Here is a 14,641-nt window from a genome sequence, read left to right as displayed (position 1 = left end):
AAAGATATCATTTTAAGGTTCGAAAGGGTTTTAATTATTAAAGTGACAAAATGAAGATTTGTTCCAAAAAAGGATTATGTTTACATTCAAAACTCAGAGTCGCCACTTAGCATAATCTGGTGTGCCAAGTCACCTTTGGACAATTCTTTTCAAAATAATTTGACTCTTTAAAACTGGTTTGCGAACAGAGACTTCCGCTAAGGAATTCTGTTGAGCGAGGGAAAGGTGTTAGGCACCCCTCGATCCTGTGGTTTGACCACGGTGGCTTGGTGGAGCGTATCAGCTAGTTTGACATCACAAATGTATAAACCACATAAAACACGTAGAACAAGAAACAAACAAATCAAACAGAGTTTAAAACCAAAATAAAGTCCAGTCTGAGTTATACAGTCCAAAAAAATGTGAAAATAAATCCTATATAACCTACACTAATCCTAACTACATTCCCATGCTTTACCCGACGCCTCGGGCCTTCATCACGAACGTCCTCCCAATACAAAATACTCGGGGCATTTCTTGGCCAATAAACACAAGTACCTCGGGGCATTCCCCGACCGAATAGTACATTTTAATCCAAGTGCGATAAACTAGAAAAGCATTCAACCCATTCAACATTCCACGCATTCAAAACATTCAACGAAAATACTTATTCATAGGACTTTTGCCTACCCGCACCTACATTTGCCTATTCTATTTTAACATATCACAATTCTATCAAGTTTAACATTCACATTTTTACTCCAAAATAAGCAACGATCATAAATCAAAACTAAACGATATTCATTTGTTTTTCAATTCCTACCTTTCAACCCCAAATTCTTTTTAACACCAAATTTTCACAATTCAAGATTAACGATCCACAACTATTTCTTCAATGAAATTAAGCAAACAAATTAATATCACCCAACATTCGATCACATCTCACACAAATCAAGAGCGTATGATGAAATAAAATAAGAAGAGATAGAATTTAGTCCTCAAGTGTCGATTGTCATATATCGAGGATAAAAACCATTTTGAGAACCTCAAAGAATACCAAGAAATCTAAACTTTCCAAATCAGTCGAGAATAACAACCCAGAACCACAATAAACCAGGTCTCAATTCAAACAACAGACTTACGAATGGGATTAATGAACAACTGAGACCAAAATTTTAGAAAAATACCAATAGAAACCAACGACACCAGAGCTCCTGCGTAATCCAACGTTGACATAAGACGACGATGAGGATGGGGGGTCGGGTTCCAATGGATTCTCATCCAGAATTAAAAGAAAAATGGGGTTCGAAGGCTAAACGGGTTGAAAATGATGAAACGAGAATGATTCCGGCGAGATTGAGATCGATTCCGACAAAAGTTTCACCGGAGAAGCTCGAAACAGGGACTGAATCTTACCCTCCTTACTCTATCTCCCTCCCTATTCTCATCTCTCCCTCTTTTTGTTGCCCTCTCTATCTACTCTGTTTTTCCTTCAAATTCGGTCACCCTTTTCCGAATTTTCAACTCCTTTTTGTATGTATGTGTGTGTTTATGTATAGGTATATTGGGGGTTATTGTGTGCAATTGGAATTCCGGTGAGGTGGAGGTGTAATCTATCCTAATTTTCAGTGAGCTCCCCTTTTTATTCCTCTTATTTTGATTATGTAGGTTGTTAGGATGAGGTGTTAAGGGGGTTCGGATAGGATAAAATTTGTTAGGTAGTTTGTTAGGGAGTTTGTTTTAAGTTGTTATTTTTTGTATTTTTACGGGTTGTAATTACATGGGTGAGGGTACACGGTAGGATAAAGTATAAATGGGTAAAAACGATATCGGGGAGGGACGAAATTAAGTGTCTACAAAGACTTTTGACACAAGACATTACCTGCAGATCTCCAGTCTTATTGTCACACCGAAAAATTCTCACAAAATGCAGTCCACTACTCCGTCACACCCAAACCTGCGCTCTGATACCACTTGTTAGAAAAGTCGGGTAAATTTTTCCACTACAACAGAACAACGGACTTTGATACCACTTGTTGGGATCCCGTGAAACTTCACCGTTGTTTTTTGGTACCTTGTACTTTACTCCAGACATTTTATTTTTACTGAGTATAGTACCACCAACGACAAATATCATTTTCGTGAATGAGCAGAACCTGTGCTCTGATACCAGTTGTTGAAAATAAATCCCACCACGATATAACGATAATAAAAAAAGCAATCATTATGACAACAATAATACGGCTAATCAACAAAAATAATAAGAGCGATAATGACTCAAAAAATTTTAGTGAAAACCCTTCTAAACAAGGAAAAAATCATGGACTAAGAGGAGCAATTGATATTACTATAGTAAGAAATTTTTACACCGTAGTCACAGTACAATACTCAAGGTGACTATTAAACACTCAAAAGAAATAACTCTCTTTTGACTCCACCTTACTAAAATATCTAGTAAGAAATTTTACACCGTAGTCACTGTATAATACTCAAGGTGACTACTAAACACTCAAAAGAAAAAATCCTCTTCTGACTCCACCTTACTAAAATATTGCTCACTCTATTTTCCCCTTCACAGACTATTTTTTATCATAATCTGTGAAATACGCTACTCTCTATTTCTTCACATTTTAGTGTCTTGGTATGGTGTTGGTATTGGTGTGTATTAAAATAAGTTGAAAGGCTCTATTTATATGCAAAGGTATACTGGCTCATGATGTCTTTAGTGACATCCATGCAATTGTAATATCAACAATTGCAGCTTTCTTTCAGCCAAGTTTGAAAAACATCTTGCCAAACTTTTAAAAAGAACAATTAGTCATAGTCTTAGCAGCCATTGCCGAATGAAGAAAAGTTTGCATATGGGGTTGGACCCAATAAATCTCCCCCTCCAGACCCATGCATCTGAAGGAATTATCTTCGTCTTTTTAGAGAGGACTCATGCTAACAAGTTCTTTGCACAATTTGAACTTATTTTTTCGCACCACCTTTGTCAGCATAATCATCAGGTTGCCCCCTGCTCGACAACCTCATCAGGTTGCTCCCCCTCAAACCAAGACCACACCACTTGTGATCTCCCATTAACCGATAATCTATTTGATCTCGCTAACCATCTTGTACCGCCACTACCAACTAGTGGGACATGCTGCTTGACCACCACTTGTCAAGAAGACTTTCGACACGAGACATTACCTACAGATCTCCAGTCTTGTTGTCACATCGGGAAATTCTCACAAAATGCAGTCCACTACTCCGTCACACCCAAACCTGGGCTATGATACCACTTGTTGGGAAAGTCGGGTAAATTTTTCCACTACAATAGAACAACTGGCTTTGATACCACGTGTTGGGACTGTGTGAAACTTCACCGTTGAAATTTGTTACCTCATACTTTACTCCAGACATTTTATTTTTATCAAGTATAGTACCACCAACCATAAATATCATTTTTGTGAATGAGCAGAACCTGTGCTTTGATACCAGTTGTTGGAAATAAATTCCGCCACGATAAAGTGGTAATAAAAAAAGCAATCATTATGACAACAATAATACGGTTAATCAACAAGAACAATAAGAGCAATAATGACACCAAGATTTTTACGTGGAAACTCTTCTTAACAAGGGAAAAACCACGGACCAAGAGGAGCAACTGATATTACCATAGGAAGGAATTTTTACACCGTAGTCACATTACAATACTCAAGGTGACTACTAAACACTCAAAAGAAATAACTCTCTTTTGATTCCACCTTACTAAAATATCTAATAAGGAATTTTACACCATAGTCACAGTATAATACTTAAGGTGATTACTAAACACTCAAAAGAAATAACCCTCTTTTGACTCTACCTTACTAAAATATCTAGTAAGAAATTTTACACCGTAGTCAGAGTATAATACTCAAGGTGACTACTAAATACTAAAAAGAAATAACCCTCTTTTGACTCCACCTTACTAAAATATTGTTCACCCTATTTTCTCCTTCACAGACTATTTTTTATCACAGTTTGTGAAATACACTGCTCTCTATTTCTTTACATTTTAGTGTCTTGGTATGGTGTTGGTATTGGTGTGTATTAAAATAAGCTGAAAGGCTTTATTTATATGAAAAGGTTTGCTGGCTCATGATGTCATTAGTGACATCCTTGCAATTGTAACATCAACAATTGCAGCTTGCTTTCTGCCAAGTTTGAAAACATCTTGCCAAACTTTTGAAAAGAAAAATTAGCCATAGTCTTAGCAGCCATTATTGAATGAAGAAAAGTTTGTATATGGGGCTGGACCCAACAAATCTCCCCCTCCAGACCCATGTATCTAAATGAAGTATCTTCATCTTTTTAGAAATGACTCATGCCAACAAGTTATTTGCACAACTTGAACTTGTGTTTTGGCACCACCTTTGTCAGCATAGTTATCAGGTTGCCCCCCTGCTCGACAACCTCATTAGGTTGCTCCCCCTCAAACCAAGACCACACCACTTGTGACCTCCCATTAACCGATAATCCATTTTATCTCGCTAACCATCTTGTACCGCCACTACCAACTAATGGGACATGCTGCTTGACCACCACTTGTCAAGAAGACTTTCGACACAAGACATTACCTGCAAATCTCCAGTCTTGTTGTCACACCGAGAACTTCTCATAAAATGCAGCCCACTACTCCGTCACACCCAATCCTGGGCTCTGATACCACTTATTAGGAAAGTCGGGTAAATTTTCCACTACAACAGAACAATTGGCTTTGATACCACTTGTTGGAACCACGTGAAACTTCACCGTTGAATTTTGCTACCTCATACTTTACTCCAAACATTTTATTTTTACCGAGTATAGTACCACCAACCGCAAGTACCATTTTTGTGAATGAGCAGAACTTGTGCTCTGATACCAGTTGTTGAAAATAAATCCCGCCGCGATATAGGGGTAATAAAAAAAGTTATCATTATGACAACAATAATACAGTTAATCAACAAGAACAATAAGAGCAATAATGACGCCAAGATTTTTACATGGAAACTCTTCTAAACAAGGAAAAAACCACGGACCAAGAGAAGCAATTGATATTACTATAGTAAGGAATTTTTACACCGTAGTCACAGTATAATACTTAAGGTGACTACTAAACACTCAAAAGAAATAACTCTCTTTTGACTCCACCTTACTAAAATATCTAGTAAGGAATTTTACACCTTAGTCACAGTATAATACTTAAGGTGACTACTAAACACTCAAAAGAAATAACCCTCTTTTGACTCTACCTTACTAACATATCTAGTAAGAAATTTTACACCGTAGTCAGAGTATAATACTCAAGATGACTACTAAATACTCAAAAGAAATAACCCTCTTTTGACTCCACTTTACTAAAATATTGCTCACTCTATTTCCCCTTCACAGACTATTTTTTATCACAGTTTGTGAAATACACTGCTCTCTATTTCTTTATATTTTAGTGTCTTGGTATGGTGTTGGTATTGGTGTTTATTAAAATGAGCTGAAAGGCTCTATTTATATGCAAAGGTATACTGGCTCATGATGTCATTAGTGACATCCTTGCAATTGTAATATCAACAATTGCAGCTTGCTTTCTGCCAAGTTTGAAAAACATCTTGCCAAACATTTGAAAAGAAAGATTAGTCATAGTCTTAGCAACTATTGTTGAATGAATCAAAGTTTGCATATGGGGCTGAACCCAACAAATCTCACCCTCCAGACCCATGCATCTGAAGGAAGTATCTTCGTCTTTTTAGAGAGAACTCATGCCTACAAGTTCTTTGCACAACTTGAACTTGTCTTTTGGCATCACCTTTGTCAGCATAATCATCAGGTTACCCCCTTGCTCGGCAACCTCATTAGGTTGCTTCCCCTCAAACCAAGACCACGCCACTTGTGACCTCCTCTTCAGCGATAATCCATTTGATCTCGCTAACCATCTTGTACCGCCACTACCAATCAGTGGGACACGCTGCTTGACCACTATTTGTCAAGAAGACTTTCAGCACAAGACATTACCTGCAGATATCCGATTTTGTTGTCACACTGAGAACTTCTCACAAAATGCAGTCCACTACTCCGTCACACCCAAACCTGCGCTCTGATACCACTTGTTAGAAAAGTCGGGTAAATTTTTCCACTACAACAGAACAACGGACTTTGATACCACTTGTTGGGATCCCGTGAAACTTCACCGTTGTTTTTTGGTACCTTGTACTTTACTCCAGACATTTTATTTTTACCGAGTATCGTACCACAAACCGCAAATATTATTTTTGTGAATGAGTAAAACCTGTGCTCTGATACCAGTTGTTGGAAATAAATCCCGCCACGATATAGAAATAATAAAAAAAGCAATCATTATGACAACAATAATATGATTAATCAACAAGAACAATAAGAGCGATAATGACACCAAGATTTCTACGTGGAAACCCTTCTAAACAGGGAAAAATCACGGACCAAGAGAAGCAACTGATATTACTATAGTAAGAAATTTTTACACCGTAGTCACAATACAATACTCAAGGTGACTACTAAACACTCAAAAGAAATAACTCTCTTTTGACTCCACCTTACTAAAATATCTAGTAAGGAATTTTACACCGTAGTTACAGTATAATATTCAAGATGACTACTAAACACTCAAAAGAAATAACCCTCTTTTAACTCCATCTTACTAAAATATTGCTCACTCTATTTTCTCCTTCGCAGATTATTTTTTTATCACAGTCTGTGAAATACTGCTCTTTATTTCTTCACATATTAGTGTGTTGGTATGATGTTGGTATTGGTGTGTATTAAAATGAGCCGAATGGCTCTATTTATATGCAAAGGTATGTTGCTCATGATGTCATTAGTGACATCCTTGCAATTGTAATATCAACAATTGCAGCTTACTTTCTTCCAAGTTTGAAAGACATCTTGCCAAATTTTTGAAAAGAAAAATTAGCCATAGTCATAGCAGTCATTATTGAATGAAGAAAAGTTTGCATATGGGGCTGGACCCAACAGGTACAAACTTCATTAACAAACAAAACGGTTCTTGAAAAAAAATTGAATATTTAGCATTTGGTTTCTTGAAGAAGATGTTCATCATTGATGTCTTGGCATTTTGTATTTGAATATATATACATTATTATTTTATTTTATTGTTATTACTGTATATAAGGGTGAGTATCAGACAACTGGTTGTTGCTTGCTACGTTATTTTATTATAGCACTTTGAATTTATTAATATATGTCATTTGTATTAGAAAATTAATAATATTTAATAAAAAATAAAATAGATATTTATGACATATTTATTTCAGTTGTTTCAATCATAATTTTTCTATATCACCCTTAATTAATTATTATAAGTCATCTATGTATTACAAAATTAATAATATTTAATAAAAAGAATATAATAGACATATAATGATAAATTAACTCTTGACGTTTAAACTAATTAATTTGACATCTTATATGAGGTTCAGTTAAATTTTTTTCACAAGTGTTTTTTATACCAATTTTGTTATATCTCTTCTAATTAGTTATTATGAGTCATTTAAGACATGTTTGCTCCGCTATTTCAATCGTGATTGACTTTTGAAATTATATCAGTGTCGCTTAAATTGGAATAGAAGAAAAAATATTATAAATCACAATAATTAAAAACTTAAATTATTTTTAAAATGTAATCGATTATCAATGCCACAAAAGTTTGAACAAGGAAAGTATAATAAATTACAATAGCTAACAACTTAAAGTAGTAAATTACAATGCCAAAAAAGTATTATAAATTACAATAGCTAACGACTTAGAAAATCTATAAATATATTAAAAATATAATTGATTCACTAAATTTTAATTTAGTTATTTTATTTAAATTTTTATATATTTAAAAATTATGTAAAAAATATTATAAATTACAATAATTAATAATTTATTTTATATAAAATGGAATAGAGGGATATTACTTGAAAATTATGTAGAAAGTCATATAAATCATAATATAATTAACAATTAAAAACGTCTAAAACTATATATCAAATTTGTTTAACTTTTTCAAATATTTCATAGTGTCACATAAATTGGGACAAAAAGCATAGCAAATAGTATTTGAAAAAATTATGTAAAAGTACTATAAATCAATAACTAATAACGTAAAATATTTAAAAATATACAAAAAAGTTTATTGACTTTTAAAATTTTATCTATACCACATAAATTGAGATAAAAAAGTAATATATATTGAACCTGTGCTGGCACAGAGTCCGATATCTAGTGTGTGTGTATATATATAAAGATTATGTGGTGATAATTGATAGGTAGATAGTTTGATAAGAATGGAAGGTACTTGTCAAACTTTACATATAACTTATTTTGATGAGTTTCAACTTTCAAAGAGAAAGGAGACTCGTCTTTCTCTTTTGTCATGTGAATATGGGTATTGGCGTAACCAGAATTTTTATCAAGGAGGTTTAAAATTGAAAAAAGTAGGCATACGAATTAGCTAAAGGGGGTTCAATATTAATTATATAAATATAAAAAATAATTTTAATTATATATAAATAGTATAATTTTTCGCCGAAGAGGGTTCAGATAAACCCCTATTCATAAAGTGGCGGAGTAAATGGGTAGTTGGGTCCCACTTTTTGCTTTGTGACCAAGTACCACAATTGGTGCCCAAGTTTTTCCCTTCATATAGGCACTCCCTCCGTTTCAAAAAGAACGAACGACATGTTTAAAACCACAAGGTTTTAAGTTATTTGATACATTTGACCTCCGAAATAGTGCTATTGATTGATACACTTACCCTTCTCATACCTCACTTTGTGACAATATACTCGATATGTTATTGTTGTCGTTGTTGTATATTTATAAATTTAGTTATTATTGTATATTTTAACTTGAAATCATTGTGAAAATTCAAGACTTATTAAATTTTTAATCCGCTTTTGGATAACTTATGCATAAAAAGATTTAATCGAAGCATAAAACCTAGCATACAAAAATACAATTTTTGAATTGTTGTATAGTTGGGTTAAATACACGAAATATACTTCATATAAAGTCTTTTCTATGAGTGAAAATAAAACACTGCTGCACCTGTCAAGATTCAAACCCGGGTTGTTGATGCAGAAATGCACACTCTTGACCACTGGACTATGTTTCTCTAGCTTGTCAAGGGTGTGCAACAACATGTATATAACCATAAATATCTATATTTAATCTATATACTCGAAAAAAAATTTCAAAGAAGAGTGTTCATCTGACCACCCTTCGTTGGTTGTGGCTCCGCCACTGTATATGATCCTTCTTTAGGTATACATGCATATAATACATATATTTTCTTTGACAAGTACATGTACACCCAGTGACGGAGCCAGATTTTTTATTGATGGGGTTCAAAAGTAAATATACGGACTAGTCGAAGGGGGTTCAACATCTCTTATATATACATAAAAATATTTTTGACCATGTAAAAATAGTATAATTTTCGGACGAAGGTGTTCATCCAAACCCCCTGAATTGTATGTGGCTCCGCCACTGTGTACGCCCTTACCATTCCACATAGGCTCGTCTATATGTGCATTTATATATTATTTTATACAGAGTAAATTACGAAATAAAGATCTACCTAATAGTAATGGAGAAAATTCATTGTTTGACCCTAAATTATAAACGAAATTGCTGAGATATATCCAAAATTTAGGAGGGTCTTATTATTTCCGGACTAATTAAAATTATATTTTTGATAACCTTAATACTTACGTGGCACATACGTGACAACAAAGACAGATATTCAATAATAATAAATTTCCTGGAATTGCAGCTTCCTAGTATCAGAATTCGATAAGACAAGGCCAACTTGCTTGATCTAACGTTGGCAACAAAGACTTTTGTAGAAATTTATCAGACAGTCAACTTTCTTAGACAGATAGGTATTACTTAAATAAAAAGTTCAGAAAAAAAAATGCTGAAAGTAAATAATACCAGAGATTTTATGCTAATTGAGACCTTTAATAGGTATTACTTAAGTCCCCTCGGGTTGCAAGCGATTCTACTAGTTCTTTGTAAATAAAATCAAAGTACAACGATTGAGTCAAACTTTTAGACTATGACTCACACTCTGTTTCTTCCTTTTTCACTTTGATACGATGTCTCACGGACTATCTGTTTCTCTCCTCTCCTTTTGAATACACAGTAAAATTCAAAAGAATACAACATTTGAATAAATTACTGGAAAGAATTAGAGAACGTTGAGATAAGTGTATGTCTCTTTATCTATCTTTCAATGCTTATATAGTAGTGATTGGACTGCTACTAGTTGTTGGAAGCTATAGAGGGCAACTCAAAAGATTTTTTTCTTAGAAAAATGAATAATGAATATTTAATTTTCAAGAATATTTGGGGAGGGTAGAATGTACGTCGTTCATGCCACTATCTCAGAGGTGCGGTAGAGAGACTGTTTCCGATATTTAAGTAGTGACGACAACAACAACAATATATCCAATATATTCCCACATAATGTTTGGGGAGGGTAGAATGTACGCAGTCGATGCCACTACCTCAGAGATGAGGTAGAAAAATTGTTTCCATAACCTAAGTAGTGACGACAACAACAACATATCCAGTATATTCATACATAATTTTGGAGATTAGCTTCGAAAACTGTTACTCTTATAAGTTTGGAAAATAATTCCTATGTGCAATTTAGAACCTTCATTAAATTTGAAAACTACTCCCTCTTGTCACAGTTACATGTTCATTTTGGAATTTGCATGGGCCATATTTTATCACAATATTCAATACAGTATTAGATCTTGGAAATGATTTTGGATTTAAAATTGAAAATATTATTTTTCAAATAGTGAATACATACCCACTAAAAAATCACACAAATAAGGTCTGGGGAGGGTAAAGTTTACGCAAATATTATCACTACCTCGAAGAGGAAGTGAATAAGTAAAAATGAACTAAAAAAATAATTGTTTTTTCTGATTTTGTAAAATTAAGAGATAAGCATCCTGTACTTCCGAACTATCACCAAAGTTGCTACCACACACTCTAACTTTGCAGGGGTCTTATTATCCCAAACTCAATTTTAGTACATTTTTGTCACTCTTTTGTGCTGATGTGATACCTTTATTACATAAAATGAGACCCATGTCAAAGGTGTCACGTCAGATAAAAAGATTGTTGAAAGGTGTCTTTACGACAAATAGAAGACCGACACGTTAGATCTTTTACCGTCTATAATTCGATAATCAAAAATAAAAATAGATAATTAGAAAGTTTCGTTTAGTTCGTTAAATTAAATTGGGGATCTTTCAGAAATAGCGGCGCTTTGTTATAAAAACCTCTTTCTATAGCCACATGTTACATAATTACCATTTATAGTCGTTGTATTTGATTTTCAGCCGTTGTATTCACTTTTACTCAGTGGTCTATATTCATAAAAACATAAATACACTACATATTTAGTCTCCCCAAAAACACTATCATTATTTTTTTTCTTTTTCGTATTTTCCCATTTTTTTCTTTTCTTTTTTTTCCTATTTTTTTTTTCTCTCTTTAACCTTTAACTTCTATTTCTCTTTCTTCTTTGATTTTTTTTATACTTATTTTCTTTATCATGTTTTTATTCTATTTTATATTTTTTGTATTTTCAAAAAATATGAGCACAAGTCATGGATGAAAACGTAAATACCACAATTATTTATTGTATTTGTAGTCACACCGTCATTTATATTTTTGTATTCATTGATACAACTGTATTTGCATTTTAAAGTTCACCCTTGTATTTATATTTTATAGTTCGCATTTGTATTTATATTTTATAGTTCGCACTTGTATCTGTATTTGTTAGTTTACACCATCATTTATATTTTATATAATTTATACTTGAACTTTAAAGAGTTGTTTTGTATTTATATTTTATAATTGACTGCATATTATATTGGATTATACTTATATTATGATTTTATTGTGTTTGTATATTTAGATTATATTTGGATTATACTTGTATTGTATTCTATTTTCGTCGATATCTTTTTAGTTTTAAAGAATTATTCTATATTTGTATTTGTAGGTTGATTGCATATTATATTTAGCTGTGACTATGTACAATTTATCATTTGTATTTATATACAGACAAGTAAATGCATTAATTGTATTTTCTTGATTCTAAAATTTATAAATATGTAATGCATGATTTGATACAAATGTACCGTTTTGTATTTGTATATCAAAATTATAATTCATATTTGTAAATAAACAAATATCACTTGATGCAAATACAATTACAAACAAATAATTTTACAAATACAAATACAATATGTATTTGTATGTATTGTATTTGTATAGAAATTTGAATTGTATTTATTTGGATCAATAAATACAATTCGTATTAATAAATAGAAATAAGTATTCGTAGAAAAAAATCAATCGTTCCTTTTCAATAATTAAAAAAATACAAATTATAGTTCGCACGTGTATTTGTATATTATAGTTCGCATTTGTATTTATATTTTATAGTTCGCACTTGTATTTGTATGTTATAATTAACATTTATATTTGTATTTTATAGTTCATACTTGTATTTCTATGTTATAGTTCACATTTATATTTGTATTTTATAGTTCATACTTGTATTTGTATGTTATAGTTCACATTTATATTTATATTTATAATTCGCACTTGTATTTGTGTTTACTAGTTCGCATGAATAAAAAGAAGGAGAAAAAAAAATGAGAGAAAAAATACAAAAAAGGAAGTAGAGTAATAGAAATTAGAGAAAAGATACAAAAAGAAAAAAATTTAAAAAAAAAGAGGAGAAAAAATGAAAAGGAAAAAAGAAAAAAAAAAGAAAAAAAATGAAAAAGATAAAGGTGAAAAAAGTAAAAAGAAAGAGAAAACAACAAAAAAAAAAAGGAAAAGAATAAATGAAGAAAAAAACTTGAAAAAAGGGAGAAAAAAAAGGAAAATAATAGAAAAGAGAAAAAGATAAAAAATACATGTGAGAGACTATGAATTGTAATTAGAAATAATTAATAGGTAGGAGGGGACTATAAATTGTAATTAATTAAAATTTAGGCTAAATAGTATAATTAAGAGCCTATGTTTGCTAAGATATGCAGCTATCCCCATTAAATTTCGATATAATAAATCTCGATTACAACATCAACATATCCAAAAAAAAAAAAAAAACATGACAACTAATGTGAAAAAACGACCAATTTGGGGCTTTGGAAAAATGGCCAAACAACATAAATCCCGACAATTGGAGCCTAATTATAGAAAATATCGATATTTTGCATAATTATTGAAAATCTCAATTTTGAGTCCATCGAGATACATAATTAGTTTCCTATGTATCCAACGAAGATGCATTTTTCCTTAGTAGAGATACATAATCAGCTCTCAATTATTTTTTTTGGGGATTTTGTGTCTATCGAGATACATAATACATCCAATGAAGATACATTTTTTTCTTGCAAAGATACAAAATTAGTTTCCGATGTATTTTTTTTTCTGATTTTGAATCTATCGAGATACATAATCAGCTCCCTATATATTCAACGAAGATACATTCTTCCTTCGTAAAAATACATAATTAGCTCTCGATATATTCTCTTCGATTTTGAGTTTGTCGAGATACATAGTTAGCTCCCTATACATCCAACGAAGATACATTTTTTCCTTTGTAAAGATATATAAATAGCTCTCGATTTATTTATTTTTGATTTTGGGTCTATCGAGATACATAATACATCAAATGACGGTATATTTTCTTCTTTGTAAGGATACATAATTAGCTTCCAACATACTTTTTTCAATTTTGGGTCTATCGAGATACATAATAATCAAAGAAGATATTTTTTTCCTTATAAAAATACATAATTAACTTTCGATGCATTTTTTTTTATTTTGGATCTGTCGAGATACATAATTAATTCCTCATACATCCAACGAAGATACATTTTTTTTTATAAAAATATATAATTAACTTTCGATATGTTTTTTTTTGATTTTGAGTCTATCGAGATACATAACACATCCAATGAAGATATCTTTTTTTTCAATGAAGAAGATACATAATTAGCTTTCGATGCATTTTTTCTGATTTTGAATCTGTCGAGATACATAATTAGCTCCCTATACAACCAACGAAAATACACTTTTTTCTTCCTAAAGATACATAATTAACTCCTGATTTTGTTTTCACTTTGTGTCTATCGAAATCTATAATACATCCAACGAAGATACATGTTTTCTCCATAAAGATACATAATTAGCTTTCGATGTATTTTTTCCGTTGTAAAGATACATAATTAGATCCCGATGTATTTTTTATTTATTTTGGGTCTATCGAGATACATAATACATCAAACAAAGATACATTTTTTCTTCATAAAGATACATAGTTAACTTTCGATATTTTTTTTTTCGATTTGGGGTCTATCGAGATACAGGATACATCCAACGAAGATACATTTTTCCTTTATAAATATACATAATTAACTTCCGATGCATTTTTTTTTTTTGGATCTTCCAAGATACATAATTAGCTCGTCGATACATCAATGAAGATACATAATTAGCTCCCCGATATATCAATGAAGAAACATAATTAGCTCCCCGATATATCAATAAAGATAATAATTAGCTCCTCGAT

This window comes from Capsicum annuum, chromosome 6 (genome assembly GCF_002878395.1).
Source record: "Capsicum annuum cultivar UCD-10X-F1 chromosome 6, UCD10Xv1.1, whole genome shotgun sequence".
Classification (NCBI taxonomy): Eukaryota; Viridiplantae; Streptophyta; class Magnoliopsida; order Solanales; family Solanaceae; genus Capsicum; species Capsicum annuum.
This window is presented reverse-complemented; position numbering follows the sequence as displayed.